The sequence below is a fragment of the Schistocerca americana genome, chromosome X (assembly GCF_021461395.2).
Source record: "Schistocerca americana isolate TAMUIC-IGC-003095 chromosome X, iqSchAmer2.1, whole genome shotgun sequence".
Classification (NCBI taxonomy): domain Eukaryota; kingdom Metazoa; phylum Arthropoda; class Insecta; order Orthoptera; family Acrididae; genus Schistocerca; species Schistocerca americana.
The window spans coordinates 650167765-650191919 of NC_060130.1; positions in this window are offsets into that span (position 1 = coordinate 650167765).

Sequence of the window (24155 nt, forward strand, 5' to 3'; positions counted from 1 at the left end):
TGGTTCCTAGTGGTTTTCCTAATGGTTCCACTCTATATACCACAGTAAAAATTGTGATCGCCCTAAATTCCAAAGGGTTCAGATCACGTTCGATGGGGCTGCTGCTCCTCAATGTCCTCAGAGACGGGCTGACTCGTCCGGGTGGTGTCAGCAGCGTCTAACGTTGTCAGTAGCGTTATTCTGTTGCTCATCACACTGCGAAATGTCGTTTTCAACCATTCAACCACGAAATGTGTGAGAATCAACGCTCCAATGGAGGCGGTGACATATCTGATGCCCTTTGTGGCATCCCCTGAAACTTTTTCGTTTGGACTATAAGCTGTGGGGGTCTGAAATATTTTCGTAGGTCCCTTAGGAAAACCGCCTGATGTAAACGCGGTTCTAACGTCGATCACGTAGGCACCAAAGGAAGGGGTGAAATGTGGGTAAGAGAAGGTGTGACGACCTTCCTCTCGTGTGACACTATTTTTCAACGTAGTCAAACAGTCTCTCTAAAAACGATCGTAACGTTGTACCAATTGTTAAATTCATCGAATATAGACAGAAATCTGCTCCTTGCTCACAGAGCCATTCGAGAACCTTTATGTGAACGTCCTCTTTGTTGAAAAATCTATATCCCCCAGATGATCTTTCTGATTCCTGAACAGTTGATAACGTATGGGGAAAGATCTGGACTAACTTATCAGCACCAGGCACGTCTGTGCGGCGTTGATCGAATAGCTGGCACCATTTCACAACGGCTGGACGCTACATTGGTCCATATGCCACCAGAATTTCTCGCTGAATCTGTGTGCAATGTAGACGTATAGCCCACATGAGTTTTAATGTCCCGCGTACATTAGCTCTGGAATACGTTTCCAGCTACGGTGTCTTTCACTCCCACACTAAGATGATGCCGGCCGCGGTGGTCGAGCGGTTCTAGGCGCTTCAGTCCGGAACCGCGCGACTGCTACGGTCGCAGGTTCGAATCCTGCCTTGGGCATGGATGTGTGTGTTGTCCTTAGGTTAGTTAGGTTTAAGTAGTTCTAAGTTCTAGGGGACTGATGACCTCAGATGTTAAGTCCCATAGTGCTCAGAACCATTTGAACCATTTTGAACCAGACTAACAAGGGGAGGCCGCCAATTGTGAAATTCAGATTCGATTCATACTGCGCATGATAAAAGCTCATGGCCAGAGGTGTAATGTGGCAAAGCACCAAGATGCACTTCTCAGCCGTTGTCAAGGAAATCGACAGTTAAAAGAAACCGTTGCGGTGAAATACTCTCGACGATTAGTAATTTTCTACAGCGTCGTGGCGCAGCGGTAAGCGCTCGGGTTCGTAATGCGAAGGTCGCCGGAACACAAGATAATTGTCTCTGCAGGAAACCCATGTTCTCTCTTCTGACAATGTGAAACTCTTTTTGTGCATCGGTAATAGCTGGGACTATATGTGTAATTTACTTTCTGAAGCCCCTACGTACATAGGGCGTTCAGAAAGTTTTGCACACTGTTTTTTTTTTTTTTTTTTTTTCCAGGAGGAGAATAAGATTTATAGTGAACATGATTGGAACATTTTGCTATAAGTTGGTATATAAAAGTATTTTCTTTTATTTAGAGGTGAGCCATAATGGTCCGTGAAGCAGTTGTCAGGTTGCGACAACGGTTCGGTGATGGACTTCCTCTTCAAGACCGTCGATGACTCTGCCACATCGACTCACAGGAAGTTGCTCCTTGTTTATGGGGAGGGAAAAGTGGATCGCAGAAGTATCCAGCGGTGGTTTCGTAGGTTTGAAGAAGGTGATTTCTCTCTACTGGACAATCCACGATGCGGTGTATCATCGGCGGCAGTGAGTGATGGGAATAAGGAGACCATTGATCAAATCATCCAAAATGACAGATGTGTGACGACACGTCAGCTTGCTGAATTGACTCGTTTGTCATTGGGTAGTGTGGTATCACTGGTACAGTCACTAGTGTAAAGAAAAATCTGTGCACGTTGGGTGCCTAGCTTATTGACAGGAGAAATCAAAACGATAAGGAAGAATGTGTGTGGGGGTCTCATGAAGACCTTTACTGAAGAGTGGAAACAGTGTTTTGACGGCGTCATTCCCCAGGATGAAACATGGTGTGTTCGAACCTGAGAGCAAAACCCAATCCATGGAGTTGCGTCATCTGGGTTCCCCTCGGAAGAAGAAACCAAGACTTTCAAGAACAACAGGCCCAAAGGTGGTGGCCTCCTTCTTCTGGGATCAGCGTGATGTCATTTTCATTGACTTTTTGGAACCTGGCTATACAATTAACCGGAATCGTTACTGTTTCTCATTGGACAAGCTGCGACTTGCCATCAAGACCCACAGACCACAGCTTCAGGGTCCGCTCATCAGACTACACCATGACAATGCCAAACCCCATGACCCCTTATGGCCCAGGAGAAAATCAGGAAAATGAGTTGGAAAATTGTTTCTCATCCATCTGATTTTTACCTCTTTGGTCGTCTGAAAGCCCACCTGCGTGCTAAAACATTTGATAGTGAGAAAGACAGTATTTCCTGTGTCAAGCGATGGTGTAAAAGTCAATCCCCAGAATTTTACCAAAGTGGATTTACATCATCCGAAGAATGTTGGGACAGATGTGTGTCAGCTGATGGAGACTACAATGAGTTGGCTCAATGTATAGCTAAATGTTCCAAGTATGTTCACAAAAAAAATTTCATTCTCCTACTGCAAAAAATAAAAAAAATAGAGACGACTGAGCAAAACTTTTTGACCGCTCTTTGTACAAGAGATACATCAAGAAGAAAATAGCTCAAATTAAGAGAAAAGCCTTAGGCCCTGTTGATGACTTTTGTATTTGGAGGAGCTGAAGATAACGAAGGAGTAGACAAAAAAAATGGCTCTGAGCACTATGGGAGTTAACTTCTGAGGTCATCAGCCCCCTAGAACTTAGAACTACTTAAACCTAACTAACCTAAGGACATCACACACATCCATGCCCGAGGCAGGATTCGAACCTGCGACCGTAGCGGTCGCGCGGTTCCAGACTGTAGCGCCTAGAACCGCTCGGCCACCCCGGCCGACGGAGTAGACAGGAAAGGCAAATAAACAGAAAAGTGAAAGTGTCCCGAAACGCTTCTGATAAATTTAATATCGTTTTCACCTCTAAGCTTCACATGTTAGGCTTCCAGCAGTGAGACATACTCTTTTAAGGAGCAGAGCGTTCGAAACTTGTGCATTGTTCAGCAGTTCAGAGGACAGTAGAAAACAAACAAATGAAAAAAAATGGTTCAAATGGCTCTGAGCACTATGGGACTCAACTGCTAAGGTCATTAGTCCCCTAGAACTTAGAACTAGTTAAACCTAACTAACCTAAGGACATCACAAACATCCTTGCCCGAGGCAGGATTCGAACCTGCGACCGTAGCGGTCTTGCGGTTCCATACTGCAGCGCCTTTAACCGCACGGCCACTTCGGCCGGCAAACAAATGACTTACAAGACGAACTGGAGTGGATGATGTGATAAAAATAAAATAGAAGTATGCGATAAATTTTGCAAGGCGAATGTGAGGTACAGAGAGTGAGAACGCTCTTTGCTAGTTTCCATAAGATTAGTTAAGACTATGACAAAGACCTAATAAAAGGTGGGTAGCTGATGTTAGAAAAATGCATGTTGCTGAAGGTATTTATGCATGGGAAACACTAGGAATTGCTTATATCCAGCAGTGGATGTCAAAAATCTAATAATGTTAATACCAGACTGCAGGAGTATTGCAAGATTATTATCTCCTCCGCGTTGTTACTTCCTCTTTCCGTAAATAGTGTTACCATTTGACATTACCCATTTTGTTTTTAAAATACTTTCATAATATTTTAGTTTTTCTATCCGGAATCCATTGTCATTATTGTGACGTGTAGTCGAACCACGTTTTCCAGTTATAGATCTCTCGGATGCATACGACACAGTATGGCTTAAAGGGTTACTGTATGCTACAGTAGTCAAATGTAAGAACTCGCTGAAGTTCTTTTATAATATGCTATCCACAAGGGAGTACGGAGTACATCTACATGGAGTGAACGGGTGGTAGGGACAGAGCATCGAGTGACATTATACTGAGTGCACTATCCGAAAATTACCTCGAGCAATTAAACAGAGAACCAACTCGTGGAGATAACATCTTGGACCTACTGATGACAAACAGACCCGAACTTTTCGACTCTGTGTGTACAGAACAGGGAATCAGTGATCATAAGGCCGTTGCAGCATCCCTGAATATGGAAGTTAATAGGAATATAAAAAAAGGGAGGAAGGTTTATCTGTTTAGCAAGAGTAATAGAAGGCAGATTTCAGACTACCTCACAGATCAAAACGAAAATTTCTGTTCCGACACTGACAATGTTGAGTTGTAACCTCCCCCTCACTTATCGACCTTAATGACAGTGAAAAATTAAACCGCGTGTACCTAATGGAAATTTGGGAAAAAGCAATCGTCACCGAAGTTAATCTGTCGGTAAAGAGGGAGGAAAGGGTTACATCTAAATGAAAGGAAAAATGTAAATGAAACTGGTGGAACTTAATTTTGAAAAGGGGTAAAGTTAATGAAGAAAGTAAATGTGCGGCTATTACGTTAACAATCAACTAGCGGTAATTAGATATTTGAGATTTGGGGGAAAATTACGGTCGCCAGTCCTATGGACAATTACTATAATAACTGAAAAAGAAAGGTAATTACACATATAATTAGCACTAGAAGCGTGGCAACTGAAGGTTGACACATGTAGTGTGAAAACTGAAAGTTTGTCAAAAGTAATAACTTTCGCTGCGCTCTGACTTGATTTAGCAAAATAATTAATAAAACCGGAAAACTGAAAGTTAATTTAGTGACTGAAATTAATAAGAAGCTTTCTTTCTTAAGCACATCGAAATTCAGTAAAATACGGTTAGTCGTGGACTACCTCAACAATCATTTCAAAAGCTACTTGAATCTACGCAATTTAGAAATAAGAGATTTAGCTTTGAACTTGAATTAAATGATTCTGAACAATTAACAATAGTAAGATTTAGTACGTACCAAGCTGAGCTGCAGTCACAGGTAAGCTAAAATACGGTAACAAAACTCGCACTCTTAATTTGTGCTTGCGTAATCTAAATATTGTAGCCAGCTATGAATACTTAAACTGAACTTTGAAATTAAAGCAGTGAAATGGAATTATGCTGGCGTTTGAATTTCAACGACACTCGGGTTCATTTCGGAAAAGGAAGGGACCCTGCTTGGTAATGCAATTGGGACAACGAGCAACAAAGGTTCATGCTAAGTAGCTGTAATTTTGTGATGCAACAATTTTAAAAGTTTGAAAAGCTGAGGTCTGCCATACAGTTCTAAAACTTTACGTGCTTCCAGTCTTCCTTGTTGGTTGATTGAAGGTTTGAAGCCGTCGATCGAGGATGTGGCGACAGTCACTCATTGTCGGCCGTCGCTGTTGCAGAAGCTGGATGTTGGCGCGCCTTCTACTCGACACGGTCACCAGACGAAACGGGCTCTTGATGTGCGCCAGCTAATGCTTCCCGTCCGCGCCACCATGTCCGAAACTATCATCGCAAGTCGAGCGCAATTACATGCTGCCTAACCCCGAAAGCGCGGCAACTCGCGGGAGCTTCACACCACACACCTGCTCCACTCGCTACTCCAGCCAGACTCCCCCATGCTCTGCCCGCGCTCCACGCGGCAGAGTTCACACTACCAAAGATCCTACACACTTTGATTCTTCACACGACCTATCGATGTAATCGTTTGATAGCAGTTTTCCCTAGGCAAGACCCAGCGTAAAAATACAAATAATATTTACGAAACAAACCAATTATACATCGACATACGTGCATAAATATATATATACAAACAGTAAAACAATCACAATATATAAAGAGACAGAAATGTCATATCTTGTGGTAACAAAACAAGGAAAAAAATAATAGTACAATAGATGGAAATAGGAGGATATGCATTTCCGGCGTTACACGTGCGCCACATTGTCTGAGGATGTTCGTGTAACGTAAACAGACTCAGAAAATGTCCCAAAAAAGAAACAGCGGAAATTCATATGCTCAAAACATCAACAAAATTTAGCATTCGTCTAATTAACCATAAATCAATTTTTAGACCATAATAATTGAGTGGAGACACTCCTAATCTTATTCCACTCTGTCATCTTGCACAAAATAAAACAGGTTGACAACATATTAAAATTCATAGAAAATGTAGAAAATGGTTTAGCTATTCCAAAATCATTAAAATTCGTAACACTATGAGAAATGGAATACTATTTGCAAAATTAATTAGAGTGCATGGTCATAAAAACAGGTAGATCAAAATACGCAAATAAATAATTAAATAGACTACACATTTTATATAACCTTTTCATAATTAATATTCTCGTCACGAGAATCTATTTAACGCTAAACAAGAAAATAATGTACAGCAGATCGACAAAAACATAAATATTAACAGCAGAATTCTTTCAGCTGTCCAGGAAGAAAAACAATTCCGCCTTCCGTACTCGCAAGTACAAAGAATGCCGACAGCGGCACAAGAGCCAACAGCGGCACAAGAGCCGACAGCGGCTCGCCTCGCCAGTATTGTTGTGCCCGCGTGTGCGGCACGCTTGATCTCACTCGCCCTTGTGACGGCGTTTCCAGAACGTCCGTTTCACTAAATTCTTTCGGAAAAACTCACTCCCGAGTAATCTCAAGGAGTCCATAAACACTATCACAGTGGATAACTCAACACTGTCCATCATCACATGCATGTACTAGCCTGAAACTTAAAACAGCGTCTAAGTACATCGGCAGTGACTAATAAAACACACATTCATTAAATCTTACAGCAAGTTACAAAATCATATTTACATTCCTTAATCTACTGTGACTCAGCTGAAAACTTAAACTAGCAGCTTGGATTTTTCAGTTGGTTAAAACGTCTAATCAAAAATTAATTACTTGTTAATTACAAGTTCTTTAATGACCTTGGTCAGTCAAAAGCATGGCAATCTAGCAAATCGTTAAATCTTACACTCTATTTTACTTACTGTATAAATTACCCATTGTGTGGTATTAATCGATCCTAGGTCGGTACAATTTCAAGTCTACAATGTTCCGTATACTTAATAGTTTTCCAGAGCTTGGATACTCTGAGCAATAAGAATTTGTGTGAGGTATACCAATGACTTTATATGGTCCATTATAAACAAACTTAAATTTAGAGATTTCATTGTCTATCTCGCTCGATTTCTCATGAGCTTTTACAAGTACTAAGTCTCCGATTGCAAACTTAGCAAAACGCGCTTTAGCGTCATGACGACGTGTGCGAGCATCGGCTTTTAGCTTCATTACTTCTCGCAAACGATCTTTTTTCACACCAATACTAATGTTAATCCGTGGAGGGAATTTGATTATCTCTTCTACTAAACTTTTACTTCTGTCATCCAACAGGATTTCCTCTGGAGAAAATCCCGTCGATTCATGTCTCAAGGTGTTCATAATTCTCTTAAATTCTGCTTCATATTTGCCCCATGCCCTATGGTTGTGATGGCAATAGGTACGGGAAAGTCGGCCTCGTCTTTGTTCGTGTGTTACGTTTGACACACCGTCTACAATACTTTCCAATTCACTTTCTACATTATTGTCAATGCCGAGATTCTTCACATTACAGTAGTTCAGATTCATACCTACGTCAATACCATCCGGCCAGTTAACAATGTGTACAGGCTGGTATTATCTATGCACACCGTCTCCTGCCTCGTCAAAGCTAACTACTATTGTTTTAAGTTGTGACGTACATGTAAAAGTTTTGCTGTCGCAATTAATCACTGCACGGTACTTTAATAGCCAATCTAACCCGATAATTACTTCCGTAGTTAAGTCTGGCACGACGACAAACTCTTGCTCAAATCGTGCCCCACATATCTCGAAGTTGACAAAAATCTGTTTTGTGACCGGTTTACTGGCCTTCCCAGTAGCACCGATAATTTTCACTCCTGTTACTGGCATAACTACGATGCCGGGTCTGTCTTTCAGTAACTCAAATATTTTCCCAGATACAGCACTCAATTCTGCACCGGTGTCAATCAACACGTTTAGTTGTAGGTCGCGCATATTAACAGACACTACTATCTGTCTACACTTGTCCTCGACTGTTTCATTATTTTCCCACAGTAAATCCTCGTCTATATCCAGGTCATTCCAGAAAAAACCATCTGGCTTTGATCCTAAATTCGGCTTGTCTGGCGGCTTTTTCAGCCTCTGTTCACATACAGTTTTAATTTCAACACGTTTGTCCTGAGGCTTAGTCTGTAGCTTCGCCTCCAATACCGAAACCTTTTCCTGTAACTTGTCAACTAGTGAGTGTTGCTTTGCTATCAATTCAGTAATTGTCACCTTTGTTGATTCCTCTTTGGCCAGATTGATCTCATCTGCCAATCTACCTGGAGGAATGTGCCCAGTCGCATCTGAAATAACTTCCTCTGGATCTGCGCAACCCACACTGCTACCGTCTGACCGCATAACGTCAGCTCTAACCTCATACACGCCGTAATCTATGTGCTTTTCTACCAATCGTGTCCGGCTATCACTAAAATTTTCGTAATCTTTCTCCTTAATACTCTCGCAATGTTTAAACTGGAGGTTTGCGTCGGATGGGTCGGCTACTTCTACCACTACGACTTTCGGTAAGGTCTGCCGGTTAGGGCCAGAACTTTCCGTTACTACTTCAACATCCAACTCTTGTGGGACGAGACACGACGAATCTTGCTCGTGCTCCCCATTAACATCAACTATTTCTAGTAAAGTCTGCCGGTTAGGGCCAGAACTTTCTATCATTTCACAAACACTATCTTCCTGCGGGACGAGACGCTGAAAATCCTGCACGTGCTCCCCATAAACACTTCTCCCATACAGGCCCCTATAATCTCTTAGTTCGTCGTATAAGCGACCAAACTGCCTTAACCAGACCTCATCCCTCTCTGCATCCCCTCGCTCGATGGCGGACGTTTTATCCGACATCTGATCTTCTCTCAACACTTGCGAATCATTCTTAAACTCAATCTCCAGTTCCGCTGTGGGTATTACAGCTGCCACTTTATAATCGATTTCCGGAACACTACTTAAATTGTTCTCACTGACAGTGAATGTATTTTCTACTGCCGTGTCTACAGCTGATCTACTACTTGTGGGCGCACTCCTTTCTCTTAACACTGGCACACTCTCCCGCCGTTGATTATTCCATACGGAATTTTCATAACGACGACACCTGAGTTTTCTCCTGTTATTGGGCCGCCAAAATTTCTCCACGCCCGGTCGGCCCCTCACCGGCGCGGCTAATGGTTTCCCTGTCTCGTCCCAGCAGATACGCTCCTCGGATGCTGCTGAGGCGGCTGATCACACCCTCTGGCGTTATTACTATTCTGTGAAGCCCGTATCACGTTAGTATGATACTGGTTTCCGTCATTCCTGTTATTATTTGCATTGTACCGATTGTTATTACGGTCCGAACCGTTATTGTTATTGCTGCCATGGTTGCGGTATGCATTATTCCCATGGTTATCGTTGTTGTGGTTGCTGTGGTACCCGTTGTTGTTACCACGGCCTCTACCACTGTCGCGATTATTGCGCCAATTGTCCTCGTCCTCCACTCTTTCCACGAAATCATTGATTGTCCTGTAATTGCTTCCTACGTAGCGTTTTGTATCATCTGGAAGCTTCATGTAGAGTTCCCAGACTATTTCGGATTCCGTGCGGCGATCACGCAAATATTCCAACTTGCGGATCCAGCCCTCACAAAACTCCTTCATCGAGCCGCGCAAATTCGCATCGAAAGGCCTCGATACGACATATTCGCGCCAGACACTTCGCTGTTTTTGCTCTGACCAGTATTCAGCCAGAAACAAATTTTTAAATTCGTCATAAGTCAGGTTCGTAATTTGAGGTTTAAGCCCCAACGCTTGGCATCTCCAGCCAACACATCAATAATCGCATTAATTTTTCTCTCATCAGTCCATGATCTGGGTAAAACTCTTTTACAATTCTTAATGAAATCCGTCGCGTGTGTACCGCCTTTTTTCAAGGGGTCGAACCGCTCCTCTTTCGTCAACAATTCCGAACTATGTGCATAGATTGGCACATAGCTCTGTTTTTCGTCAATTTTCTTTTCTAATTCCGACACTCTCGTAATTACTTGGCAAGTGGTTATCGCAAGCGTTTCTACTTCCCTTTTTTTTTTCTTCGCAGGTATTAGCCTGCTTCGTCACTTTGGTATCTACTTCGGATACTAAAGCCTTTAAAGTTTCCACCTTCTTTTGATCCTCTTTTCTCACTAATTGAATTTGTTCCGTCACCTTATTCTCGATGATCGGAGCAACTGCGTCTCCTACACTTTTCTCGGTTCTGCTAATTTCGGAATAAAAACGAGTATTTATGCTCGCAATTTCCGCCTGAACGCCTATCATTTCCTGTTTAAGATTACCGATTTCGGTATTAATTACAACAATATCTTCTTTGATTTTATCAACTTTTGTGTTAACAACTCCAACATTGTTGATAACACCGTTAATAGCTTTGTTCTGATTGTCTAGCATCCGTTCAATTTTTTCAGACTGAGCTTCTTGCTTGGCAGCCTGATCTTCTTGCTTGGACGATTGACTCTTGATTTCGTTAATCAAAACATTCAATAAATCAGTTAAATTCCCGGAAACTACCGGTTTTACTTCCGTAGCGGCTTCCTCCTTAATTGTCCCCCCGTATTCGTCATCAAGGGATTCAGATTTGATTTTCACTTCCGATTCCGAAACATTTTCTAAAGTTTGGAATTCCATTTCTGCTCTTTGTTGCGTTTCGGCCGGTCGCGTCTTTCATGCTAGCCGCCTGCCCCTGAACAATGGGTACCGCGGTGCGCGTTTCCCACTGTTCGACCGATTGTTCCGTATCCCAGTCTACCAAATTTTGGCAATTGTTACCTTCACTCATTTTAATAATTTTCATTATAAATGCCAAATTTCAAATATAATTAGGATTACTCCCACTACTTATTCTCGCTGACGTAACGGCCTGTACGTAACCAGTACTTTGTTACGAGATTTGCACCATACAAAATTCGTGTCCAGAACAACCCCAGAACTGAAGACTGTCCTGTCACCAGGTCGCCACGTGTAACCTCCCCCCCACTTATCGACCTTAATGACAGTGAAAAATTAAACCGCGTGTACCTAATGGAAATTTGGGAAAAAGCAATCGTCACCGAAGTTAATCTGTCGGTAAAGAGGGAGGAAAGGGTTACATCTAAATGAAAGGAAAAATGTAAATGAAACTGGTGGAAATTAATTTTGAAAAGGGGTAAACTTAATGAAGAAAGTAAATGTGTGGCTATTACGTTAACAATCAACTAGCGGTAATTAGATATTTGAGATTTGGGGGAAAATTACGGTCGCCAGTCCTATGGACAATTACTATAATAACTGAAAAAGAAAGGTAATTACACATATAATTAGCACTAGAAGCGTGGCAACTGAAGGTTGACACGTGTAGTGTGAAAACTGAAAGTTTGTCAGAAGTAATAACTTTCGCTACACTCTGACTTGATTTAGCAAAATAATTAATAAAACCGGAAAACTGAAAGTTAATTTAGTGACTGAAATTAATAAGAAGCTTTCTTTCTTAAGCACATCGAAATTCAGTAAAATACGGTTAGTCGTGGACTACCTCAACAATCATTTCAAAAGCTACTTGAATCTACGCAATTTAGAAATAAGAGATTTAGCTTTGAACTTGAATTAAATGATTCTGAACAATTAACAATAGTAAGATTTAGTACGTACCAAGCTGAGCTGCAGTCACAGGTAAGCTAAAATACGGTAACAAAACTCGCACTCTTAATTTGTGCTTGCGTAATCTAAATATTGTAGCCAGCTATGAATACTTAAACTGAACTTTCAAATTAAAGCAGTGAAATGGAATTATGCTGGCGTTTGAATTTCAACGACACTCGGGTTCATTTCGGAAAAGGAAGGGACCCTGCTTGGTAATGCAATTGGGACAATGAGCAACAAAGGTTCATGCTAAGTAGCTGTAATTTTGTGATGCAACAATTTTAAAAGTTTGAAAAGCTGAGGTCTGCCATACAGTTCTAAAACTTTACGTGCTTCCAGTCTTCCTTGTTGGTTGATTGAAGGTTTGAAGCCGTCGATCGAGGATGTGGCGACTGTCACTCATTGTCGGCCGTCGCTGTTGCAGAAGCTGGATGTTGGCGCGCCTTCTTCTCGACACGGTCACCAGACGAAACGGGCTCTTGATGTGCGCCAGCTAATGCTTCCCGTCCGCGACACCATGTCCGAAACTATCATCGCAATTCGAGCGCAATTACATGCTGCCAAACCCCGAAAGCGCGGCAACTCGCGGGAGCTTCACACCACACACCTGCTCCACTCACTACTCCAGCCAGACTCCCCCATGCTCTGCCCGCGCTCCACGCGGCAGAGTTCACACTACCAAAGATCCTACACACTTTGATTCTTCACACCGACTCGTGGAGATAACATCTTGGACCTACTGATGACAAACAGACCCGAACTTTTCGACTCTGTATGTACAGAACAGGGAATCAGTGATCATAAGGCCGTTGCAGCATCCCTGAATATGGAAGTTAATAGGAATATAAAAAAAGGGAGGAAGGTTTATCTGTTTAGCAAGAGTAATAGAAGGCAGATTTCAGACTACCTAACAGATCAAAACGAAAATTTCTGTTCCGACACTGACAATGTTGAGTGTTTATGGAAAAAGTTCAAGGCAATCGTAAAATGCGTTTTAGACAGGTACGTGCCGAGTAAAACTGTGAGGGACGGGAAAACCCCACCGTGGTACAACAACAAAGTTAGGAAACTACTGCGAAAGCAAAGAGAGCTCCACTCCAAGTTTAAACGCAGCCAAAACCTCTCAGACAAACAGAAGCTAAACGATGTCAAAGTTAGCGTAAGGAGGGCTATGCGTGAAGCGTTCAGTGAATTCGAAAGTAAAATTCTATGTACCGACTTGACAGAAAATCCTAGGAAGTTCTGGTCTTTCGTTAAATAACGGAACGAATGACGCCTGCCGCTTGGGTTCTGAGGCCATCCTTGGTTCCTTCCGGCGGCTGGCTGATTTGGTGAAGACAACCAGCATCGCACGCGGAGTGCAAGCTGAGCTTAATATCTGCAGCATAGTGCCCAGAGTCGATCGCGGTCCTCTGGTTTGGAGCCGTGTGGAGGGTCTAAACCAGAGGCTCAGACGACTCTGCGACTATAATGGTTGCAAATTCATCGACCTCCGTTATTGGGTGGAGAACTGTAGGGCCCCCCTAGACAGGTCAGGCGTGCACTACACACCGGAAGCAGCTACTAGGGTAGCAGAGTACGTGTGGCGTGCACACGGGGGTTTTTTAGGTTAGAGGGACCCCCCCTTGGGCGAAACGATAAAATACCTGACGGCTTACCAGAGAGGACATTATCATCGTTTATAAAGAATGTCCGTCCTCGGAGACCAAAAACAGGAAAAGTTAACGTAATATTGGTAAACTGCAGGAGTATCCAGGGCAAGGTTCCTGAATTAGTATCTCTTATTGAAGGAAATAGTGCGCATATAGTATTAGGAACGGAAAGTTGGTTAAAACCGGAAGTGAACAGTAACGAAATCCTAGACACAGAATGGAATATATACCGCAAGGATAGGATAAACGCCAATGGTGGAGGAGTATTTATAGCAGTAAAGAATTCAATAATATCCAGTGAAGTTATTAGCGAATGTGAATGTGAAATAATCTGGGTTAAGTTAAGTATCAAAGGTGGGTCAGATATGATAGTCGGATGCTTCTATAGACCACCTGCATCAGCAACCGTAGTAGTTGAGCGCCTCAGAGAGAACCTGCAGAACGTCGTGAAGAAGTTTCGTGATCATACTATTGTAATAGGGGGAGACTTCAATCTACCAGGTATAGAATGGGATAGTCACACAATCAGAACTGGAGCCAGGGACAGAGGCTCTTGTGACATTATCCTGACTGCCTTGTCCGAGAATTACTTCGAGCAGATAGTTAGAGAACCAACTCGTGAAGCTAACGTTTTAGACCTCATAGCAACAAATAGACCGGAACTTTTCGACTCCGTGAATGTAGAAGAGGGTATCAGTGATCATAAGTCAGTGGTTGCATCAATGACTACAAGTGTAATAAGAAATGCCAAGAAAGGAAGGAAAATATATTTGCTTAACAAGAGTGATAGGGCACAAATCGCAGAATATCTGAGTGACCACCATCAAACGTTCATTTCTGAGGAAGAGGATGTGGAACATAAATGGAAAAAATTCAGAAACATCGTCCAGTACGCCTTAGATAAGTTCGTACCGATTAAGGTCCAAAGCGAGGGGAAAGATCCACCGTGGTATAACAATCATGTACGAAAGGTACTACGGAAACAAAGAAAGCTTCATCATAGGTTTAAGAGTAGTCGAATCATAGCTGATAAGGAAAAGCTGAACGAAGCGAAAAAGAGCGTAAAGAGAGCAATGAGAGAAGCATTCAACGAATTCGAACATAAAACATTGGCAAACAATCTAAACAAGAACCCTAAAAAGTTTTGGTCATATGTAAAATCGGTAAGCGGATCTAAATCCCCTATTCAGTCACTCGTTGACCACGATGGCACCGAAACAGAGGACGACCGAAGAAAGGCAGAAATACTGAATTCAGTGTTCCGAAACTGTTTCACTGCGGAAAATCGTAACACGGTCCCTGACTTCAGCCGTCGCACGGACGCCAAAATGGAAAATATTGAAATAAACGATATCGGAATTGAAAAACAACTGCTATCACTTAGTAGCGGAAAAGCATCCGGACCAGACGAGATACCTTTAAGATTCTACAGTGATTATGCTAAAGAACTTGCCCCCTTTCTATCAGCAATTTATCGTAGATCGCTGGAAGAACGTAAAGTACCTAGCGACTGGAAGAAAGCGCAGGTCGTTCCCATTTTGAAGAAGGGTCATAAATCAGATGCGAATAATTATAGGCCTATTTCGCTTACGTCAATCTGTTGTAGAATAATGGAACATGTTTTGTGTTCTCGTATTATGACGTTCTTAGATAATACAAATCTCCTTCATCATAACCAACATGGATTCCGCAAACAGAGATCATGTGAAACTCAGCTCGCCCTATTTGCCCAAGAAATTCACAGTGCCGTAGACACTGGCGAGCAGATTGATGCCGTATTCCTGGACTTCAGGAAGGCATTTGATACGGTTCCGCACTTACGTTTAGTGAAAAAAATACGAGCCTACGGAATATCGGACCAGGTTTGTGACTGGATTCAGGATTTCCTAGAAGAAAGAACACAACATGTCATTCTTAACGGTTCAAAATCTGCAGATGTAGAGGTAATTTCGGGAGTACCGCAGGGAAGCGTGATAGGACCTTTATTGTTTACAATATACATAAATGACTTAGTTGACAACATCGGTAGCTCCGTGAGGCTATTTGCAGATGACACGGTTGTCTACAAGAAAGTAGCAACATCAGAAGACTCGTACGTACTCCAGGAGGACCTGCAGAGGATTAATGCATGGTGCGACAGCTGGCAGCTTTCCCTAAACGTAGATAAATGTAATATAATGCGCATACATAGGGGCAGAAATCCATTCCAGTACGATTATGCCATAGGTGGTAAATCATTGGAAGCGGTAACGACCGTAAAATACTTAGGAGTTACTATCCGGAGCGATCTGAAGTGGAATGATCACATAAAACAAATAGTGGGAAAAGCAGGCGCCAGGTTGAGATTCATAGGAAGAATTCTAAGAAAATGTGACTCATCGACGAAAGAAGTAGCTTACAAAGCGCTTGTTCGTCCGATTCTTGAGTATTGCTCATCAGTATGGGACCCTTACCAGGTTGGATTAATAGAAGAGATAGACATGATCCAGCGAAAAGCAGCGCGATTCGTCATAGGGACATTTAGTCAGCGCGAGAGCGTTACGGAGATGCTGAACAAGCTCCAGTGGCGGACACTTCAAGAAAGGCGTTACGCAATACGGAGAGGTTTATTATCGAAATTACGAGAGAGCACATTCCGGGAAGAGATGGGCAACATATTACTACCGCCCACATATATCTCGCGTAATGATCACAACGAAAAGATCCGAGAAATTAGAGCAAATACGGAGACTTACAAGCAGTCGTTCTTTCCACGCACAATTCGTGAATGGAACAGGGAAGGGGGGATCAGATAGTGGTACAATAAGTACCCTCCGCCACACACCGTAAGGTGGCTCGCGGAGTATAGATGTAGATGTAGAATAAGTAAGTGGCTCGAAACAGCATATCCAGACACTACGGGATGATGATGGCATTGAAACAGAGGATGACACGCGTAAAGCTGAAATACTAAACACCTTTTTCCAAAGCTGTTTCACAGAGGAAGACCGCACTGCATTTCCTTCTCTAAATCCTCGCACAAACGAAAAAATGGCTGACATCGAAATAAGTGTCCAAGGAATAGAAAAGCAACTGGAATCACTCAATAGAGAAAAGTCCACTGGACCTGACGGGATACCAATTCGATTCTACACAGAGTACGCGAAAGAACTTGCCCCCCTTCTAACAGCCGTGTACCGCAAGTCTCTAGAGGAACGGAGGGTTCCAAATGATTGGAAAAGAGCACAGATAGTCCCAGTCTTCAAGAAGGGTCGTCGAGCAGATGCGCAAAACTATAGACCTATATCTCTGACGTCGATCTCTTGTAGAATTTTAGAACATGTTTTTTGCTCGAGTATCATGTCGTTTTTGGAAACCCAGAATCTACTATGTAGGAATCAACATGGATTCCGGAAACAGCGATCGTGTGAGACCCAACTCGCTTTATTTGTTCATGAGACCCAGAAAATATTAGATACAGGCTCCCAGGTAGATGCTATTTTTCTTGACTTCCGGAAGGCGTTCGATACAGCTCCGCACTGTCGCCTGATAAACAAAGTAAGAGCCTACGGAATATTAGACCAGCTGCGTGGCTGGATTGAAGGGTTTTTAGCAAACAGAACACAGCATGTTGTTATCAATGGAGAGACGTCTACAGACTTTAAAGTAACCTCTGGCGTGCCACAGGGGAGTGTTATGGGACCATTGCTTTTCACAATATGTATAAATGACCTAGTAGATAGTGTCGGAAGTTCCATGCGGCCTTTCGCGGATGATGCTGTAGTATACAGAGAAGTTGCAGCATTAGAAAATTGTAGCGAAATGCAGGAAGATCTGCAGCGGATAGGCACTTGGTGCAGGGAGTGGCAACTGACCTTAACATAGACAAATGTAATGTATTGCGAATGCATAGAAAGAAGGATCCTTTATTGTATGATTATATGATAGCGGAACAAACACTGGTAGCAGTTACTTCTGTAAAATATCTGGGAGTATGCGTGCGGAACGATTTGAAGTGGAATGATCATATAAAATTAATTGTTGGTAAGGCGGGTACCAGGTTGAGATTCATTGGGAGAGTGCTTAGAAAATGTAGTCCATCAACAAAGGAGGTGGCTTACAAAACACTCGTTCGACCTATACTTGAGTATTGCTCATCAGTGTGGGATCCGTACCAGATCGGTTTGACGGAGGAGATAGAGAAGATCCAAAGAAGAGCGGCGCGTTTCGTCACAGGGTTATTTGGTAACCGTGATAGCGTTACGGAGATGTTTAATAAACTCAAGTGGCAGACTCTGCAAGAGAGGCGCTCTGCATCGCGGTGTAGCTTGCTCGCCAGGTTTCGAGAGGGTGCGTTTCTGGATGAGGTATCGAATATATTGCTTCCCCCTACTTATACCTCCCGAGGAGATCACGAACGTAAAATTAGAGAGATTAGAGCGCGCACGGAGGCTTTCAGACAGTCGTTCTTCCCGCGAACCATACGCGACTGGAACAGGAAGAGAGGTAATGACAGTGGCACGTAAAGTGCCCTCCGCCACACACCGTTGGGTGGCTTGCGGAGTATAAATGTAGATGTAGATGTAGATGAAAAACAAGAAAAGCCCAGATCCTCAATAATGAACTGCCACAAAGCTCTGTGGTAGCTCCTTTACTGTTTAATTTGTATATCTCTGATATGCTGGAACTCAAATCACGGAAGTTCGCATATGCCGATGATCTGGCTATTGCTCTGCATGGAGAGTCATTCGAAAAATTGGAAACAGGCCTAAATTCTGACGTGGTACGGCTTCGTAACTACTGCATGACCTGGCATCTGAACCATAATGCATGAAAATCAGTAAGCACAGTGATGCATCTGAATAACAAACAAGCAGACAGGAAGCTGCGCTTGAATATAACAGGTCAGAATATAAGACATGAAAGAGCACCAAAATACCTGGGTGTTAAACTGGACCGCAACCTAACATTCAAAGAACACCTGCAGGATGTTAGCGAAAAACTCAAAGGCAGAGTGAATACCATCCAGAAACTCGAAGGCTCTACCTTCGCACTTACTCCTTGGCTCTAGTCTACAGCGTTGCAGAATACTGTGCGCCTGTATGGGCCAACAGTTCGCACGTCAGTAAAGTAGATGTTTGTCTAAATGACACGTTGCGAACAATAATTGGAACAGTGAGACCAACCCCAACACAATGGTTCCCTGCGCTGGCAAACATAGAACCTCCCTCACTCCGCAGACAGCACGCAATCCAAAGAGAAATGTAAAAAGTTGCTGCTAACACCACACTTCCAATACACGCTGACCTGCATGGCCCGACACTATTAAAGTTAAGAAGTCCCTTCTGGAACCACTCCTCGAACAGTCGGGACACCATAGCAGATGGAAACGCCTATGGCAACAAGCAAATATTAACAATGGACACCTCACTAAGAACCCGGCTGATCGTGTTCCTGGCCTCAACATCCCTCGAAGAACCTGTGGGGGCACCAAACAGAATGAGAAAGAGCAAAGAGCTGATGGCCACGTTGGGCTACGTGCACGATCCTCACTGTGACTGTGACGGCGAAATACAGACGATGCAGCGCATAAGTGAGTGCGGAATTCATAGTTTTAGGGACGGTTCACTGGAGGATCTCCATAGACTCACAGACTGTGCCATTTCTTGGCTTTGTAATTTAAGTGTTTCTGTTTAATTGTTCATTTTTTGACAGATTACACCATGTATGCACTATAGGTTTATAAGTACTGTACTATGTATAACTAAATTTATAGTGAATAAAGTTTTGTTACATTTGCAAGTCAATTAAGTTTCCCAAGCTGGATGTGTATAGTACTGTAAGGCATCTGGGATATCGAACGCAAAATAAACAAACAAATAAATTCCAGTTATTCCATTGTCAGTTGATAAAATATGACTGTACGAATATTTTTGTTGTAAAATAGGTTCTAACGAAGTAACACTTCATTTCTCGAATTTGGTCTTAATCATTCAGAAATACATAAACGTCTGTACCGTGGAGCCATCTTCATGTAGGTCAATAGCCGTTGCTCCCATCCCTACGTAAGGAGTCATTATACGGCCGTTTTCGAGGGCCAGACGCTAATGACGCTCCACTCTCGATCGTTAATGCCGCCACTAGTAAACGGGGCCACCACTTCCCTTTCTAGTGGGTTCTGAGTTACAGTCACAATTCTAAGACGATCGAAGCCTAACCATGATACTGCATTCAGAGAAGGCGGCCGCTAAGCCCAGTAAGCAAAACTGAAATGCAACTGGACAATGAAATAACGTTTACAGTATTTCACTCAGTTCTCTCGCGTAGTATGTGAATAATTTAGTTAACTAATTCAATTTCTATTTCAGTAACATTATTAAAGCAATGAATCATTTTTACAGAATCATATGATTGATTGGGTGAGGGTGATGTTAGGCTACATTTACATAAAGTTGTGCAGCAAACACAATTGCATTATAGGATGTCTTCATTGCGCTCAGCGTCATGTTTCCAATGTAATGCATAACAAATTGTTATTGCTCTCAACTTCATTGCGAAGTACACTGAGGCGACAAAAGTCACGGGAGAGCCATATGCACATATAAAGATGGCGGTAGCATCGCCTACACAAATTATGAAAGAGCAGTGCACTGGCAAATCTGACATTTGCACTTAGGTGCTTCATGTGAAAAGGTTTCCGACGTGATTATGGCCTCACGACGGGAATTAACAGACTGATCGCGGAATAGTAGCTGGAGGTAGACGCATGGGACGTTCCATTTCGGAAATCATTAGTGAATTCAATATTCCGAGATCCACAGTGTCAAGAGTGTGCCTACAATAACAAATTTCAGCATTACCTCTCACCACGAGCAACGCAGTGGCCGACGGTCTTCACTTAACGACTGAGGGCAGCGGCGTTTGTGCAGGGTGGTGGTTGTTGGGAAGTTTAAGGGGGACTAAACAGCTAAGGTCATCAGTCCCTTTGTGCAGGGTTGTCAGTGCTAACAGAAAAGCAACACTGCGTGAAATAACTGTAACAATTAATGTAGGATCTACGACGGACGTATTCATCAGGACAGTGCGGCGAAATATGGTGTTCATGAGCTATGGCAGCAGACGACCGACGCGAGTAACTTTGCTAACAACAGGACATCGCCTGCAGCGCCTCTCCTGGGCTCGTGACCATATCAGTTGGTCCCTAGACGAGTGGAAAACGGTGGCGTGCTTATATGTGTCCAGATTTCAGTTGGTAAGAGCTGGTGGTAGTATCTGATTGACGCCCAGACCGTATGAAGCCATGTACCCAAGTTGTCAACAATGAACTGAGCAAGCTGGTGGTGGCTCCATAATGGTGTAGACTGTATTCAAATGGAATAGCCTGGGCCCTCTGGTCAGACTATATCTATCATTGACTTCAAATGATTCCGTTCAGCTACTTGGAGACCACTTTCAGCCATTCATGAACTTCATGTTCATAAACAACTATGTCATGTCAGTGGGCAACAGCTGTTAGCGACTGATTTGAGGACCATTCTGGACTTTTCGATATAGTGATTTGGCCACCCAGATCGCCCAAAATGAGTCACATCGAACATTTATGGGATATAATCGAGAAGTCAGTTTGTTCACGACATCCTGCACAGGTAACACTTTCGCAATTATGGACGGGTGTAGAGGTAGCGTTGCTCAATATTTGTCCAAGGGGCTTACAACGACTTGTTGAGTCCATACCACGTCTATTTGCTGCACTACGCTGGGAATAATGTCCGTCACGTAATTGTAAGGTGTCCCATGACTTCTGTCGCCTCGCTGTATTTCAGTAGGTTGCGAATAATTCCGAGTTAGGGATTCATTTGAACTCCTGTTGTAGATGGAGCGACTGCAAATATTGGCTATAATGGACAATCGTTTAAATTTATATTTTTAAACTATGAAATAGTCGTTTTCAAACACACAATGGAAGTAGTGCGTTTACTGTGATGGCTAAAAAATTATATCGCTTCAACAGGGCATGAAACGATGACGCATACTGCGTACTTTATTCCAGAATAAGTTAGACACGTAAAAAAGTGTAAACATATGATTAGGAGAGAAAACCAACAGAAAACTTTTCTCTAGTCTTCATCGCTTCTTTATTTTATGAAACACGGAATATGAGGCTATGATGCCAAACACCTATTAGCTCAAATCTCATAACCATGTAATTTCTTTCGCTGTTTCTGGTTGGTATTGGTAATTTTATTCACCGTCTCTGTTGTTAGTACAATGGTGAGGCGATATTGGGGTGGGGGTAAGTGTAACAGTGTGTGAGTTTGATTCAGTGGTTGGACAGTTTGGCGCCAAGACTATTAATACTTGAAAACAGAAATGAAAGTTTATATTAGTTCTCGATCTCGTTATAAATGGCTTTCACAACTTGTTCATTCACAGAGAAAAATTATATATGACGGAAATAATCTTTTCCTCTTGCGTAAACTTTCTGAATGAAATTCTCGCAACTAAAACTATGTAGCAGATTTGTAGGTATTGGACAGTTTAAAGTTCTAGAGTGTATAAGCAGAACTACGCTTCCAGCCGCCACATTAATTACAGACTTTAAGGAAGTTATTAGTTTAAGATGTTTCCAAGTTCCATATGACATTTCTCTAGCATGTTATTCGGATGTATCATACTTATCTATTGTTTCGAAACTTTATTATTTACAGTTAAAAACATTAAAATACAATTTAATATTTCACACAGTAACTGAAAGACGGAAATGCCGCGAAGACTCAAAATGATCCATTTGCTCTCTAATAAGGACACAACACTCCCTTGTAATAATTAGAAAGTGTAGTTTAAATGCAGCTGCATCTCTGGATACAACTAAGACAGGACAAACGTAAAACATGGAAAAGAGAGGGAGGGAATTATGGCAAGTATCAAAAGAGAATTAATGGATTCCGTTTATAAAAAAAATGATAATAAATAAAAAGGTGGACACATGGGATTAGTATTTGAGGGCTCCCCGCAAACAGTAATGTTTATAGATATTTGATCTACAGGTACTGACGAGTAATTTTGTAAATATTACAATATATAATAAAAACGACCGTATCTCTTGACTGCATTTATCCAAAACCCTATTTTTTTTTATATCGACAAGGGGCTGTAAGCCTTAGTATTTGGCTTAAATTTCAACTTGATACCTCTACCCGTTAGTGAAAAAGAAGAGATCTTAAAATACGGCTGTATCTTTTTGAATTGACATAGACGCTTAAATCTCTTACAGCGCCAAGGGACCGTAGACCTTATTGTGTGACACAAATTTCAACTTTATTTTTCTACCCGTTCCTGCGAAAAAGAGGTCCTACAGACTGATGGACAGAAAGCAACAAGGTAATCCAAGAATGGTTCCGTTTTTAACGTCTGAATTTGGATGTGTTTTATTGAAGTGGCTATGAGTATACACTACATATCCCCTGCGGCATTATCTGCAAAACATTCCCTGAATGTCACTGGCGTAGTTTCTGGCTTGATACCTTAAATGGAGTTTGACTTAATTTGCTATTCCACTCTAGAATCGTTATGATATTTCCCTGGTTTTGTACAAGGTACGGACATACAATGTGTTTCACTGGATTTACCCATTATTTTCTTTTCTCGTAGTTCCCTCGCCCTGTTAGAATATCAGCCTTGGAAATTCTGCATGTGCAATGCCGTTTACATTCGATTGTTCTGGTACTGCTGAATATCCCTAGCATTCCAAAATAAATTTTCTGTAGGTGTGCGACATACACTGATTTGACAAAAATCATGTGGTAACTTCTAGTCCCGTGTCGGACCACCTTTTACTCGGCGTACTGCAGCAACTCGACGTGACATGGACCAAACAAGCAGTTGGAAGACTTCTACAGAAAGGTAGGGCGATGCTGCCTCAATAAACGACCACAACTGCGAAATTACTACCGCTGCAGGATTTTGTGCACTAATTGTTCGCCCGAATACGTCCCATAAATATTTGATGGCATACATGTCGGATCTGGGTAGCCAAATCATTCGCTCCAATTGTCCAGAATGTGTTTTCAACCAACCCGAACAATTGTGACCCGGTGACGCGGCGCATTGCCGGCCGGTGTGGCCAAGCGGTTACAGGCGCTACAGTCTGGAACCGCGTGACCGCTACGGTCGCAGGTTCGATGTGTGTGATGTCCTTAGGTTAGTTAGGTTTAAGTAGTTCTAAGTTCTAGGGGACTGATGACCTTAGAAGTTAAGTCCCGTAGTGCTCAGAGCCATTTGAACCATTTTGACACGGCGCATTGTCATCTATAAAAATTCCATCGTTCTTTTGAATCATGAAGTCCATGAATTGCTGAAAATAGTCTTCATGTAGCCGAACATAGCCATTTCCAGTCAATGATTAGTTCAGTTGGATGAGAGGACAGCCCATACCATTACAAAGCCATCAACGACTTGCACAGTTCCTTGTTGACGACCTGGATGGCGTCTGCCACACATTCAAACCCTATCATCAGCTGTTACTACCTGAAGTCAGGGCTCATCTGACCAGGCCACAGTTTTCGAGTCGCCTAGTGCCCAACCGATTGGCCACGAGCCCAGGAGAAGCGCTGCAGGCGACGTCGTGCTGTTAGCGAAGGCACTCGCGTCGGTCGTCTGCTGCCATAGCACATTAACGCCAAATTTCGCCGCACAGTC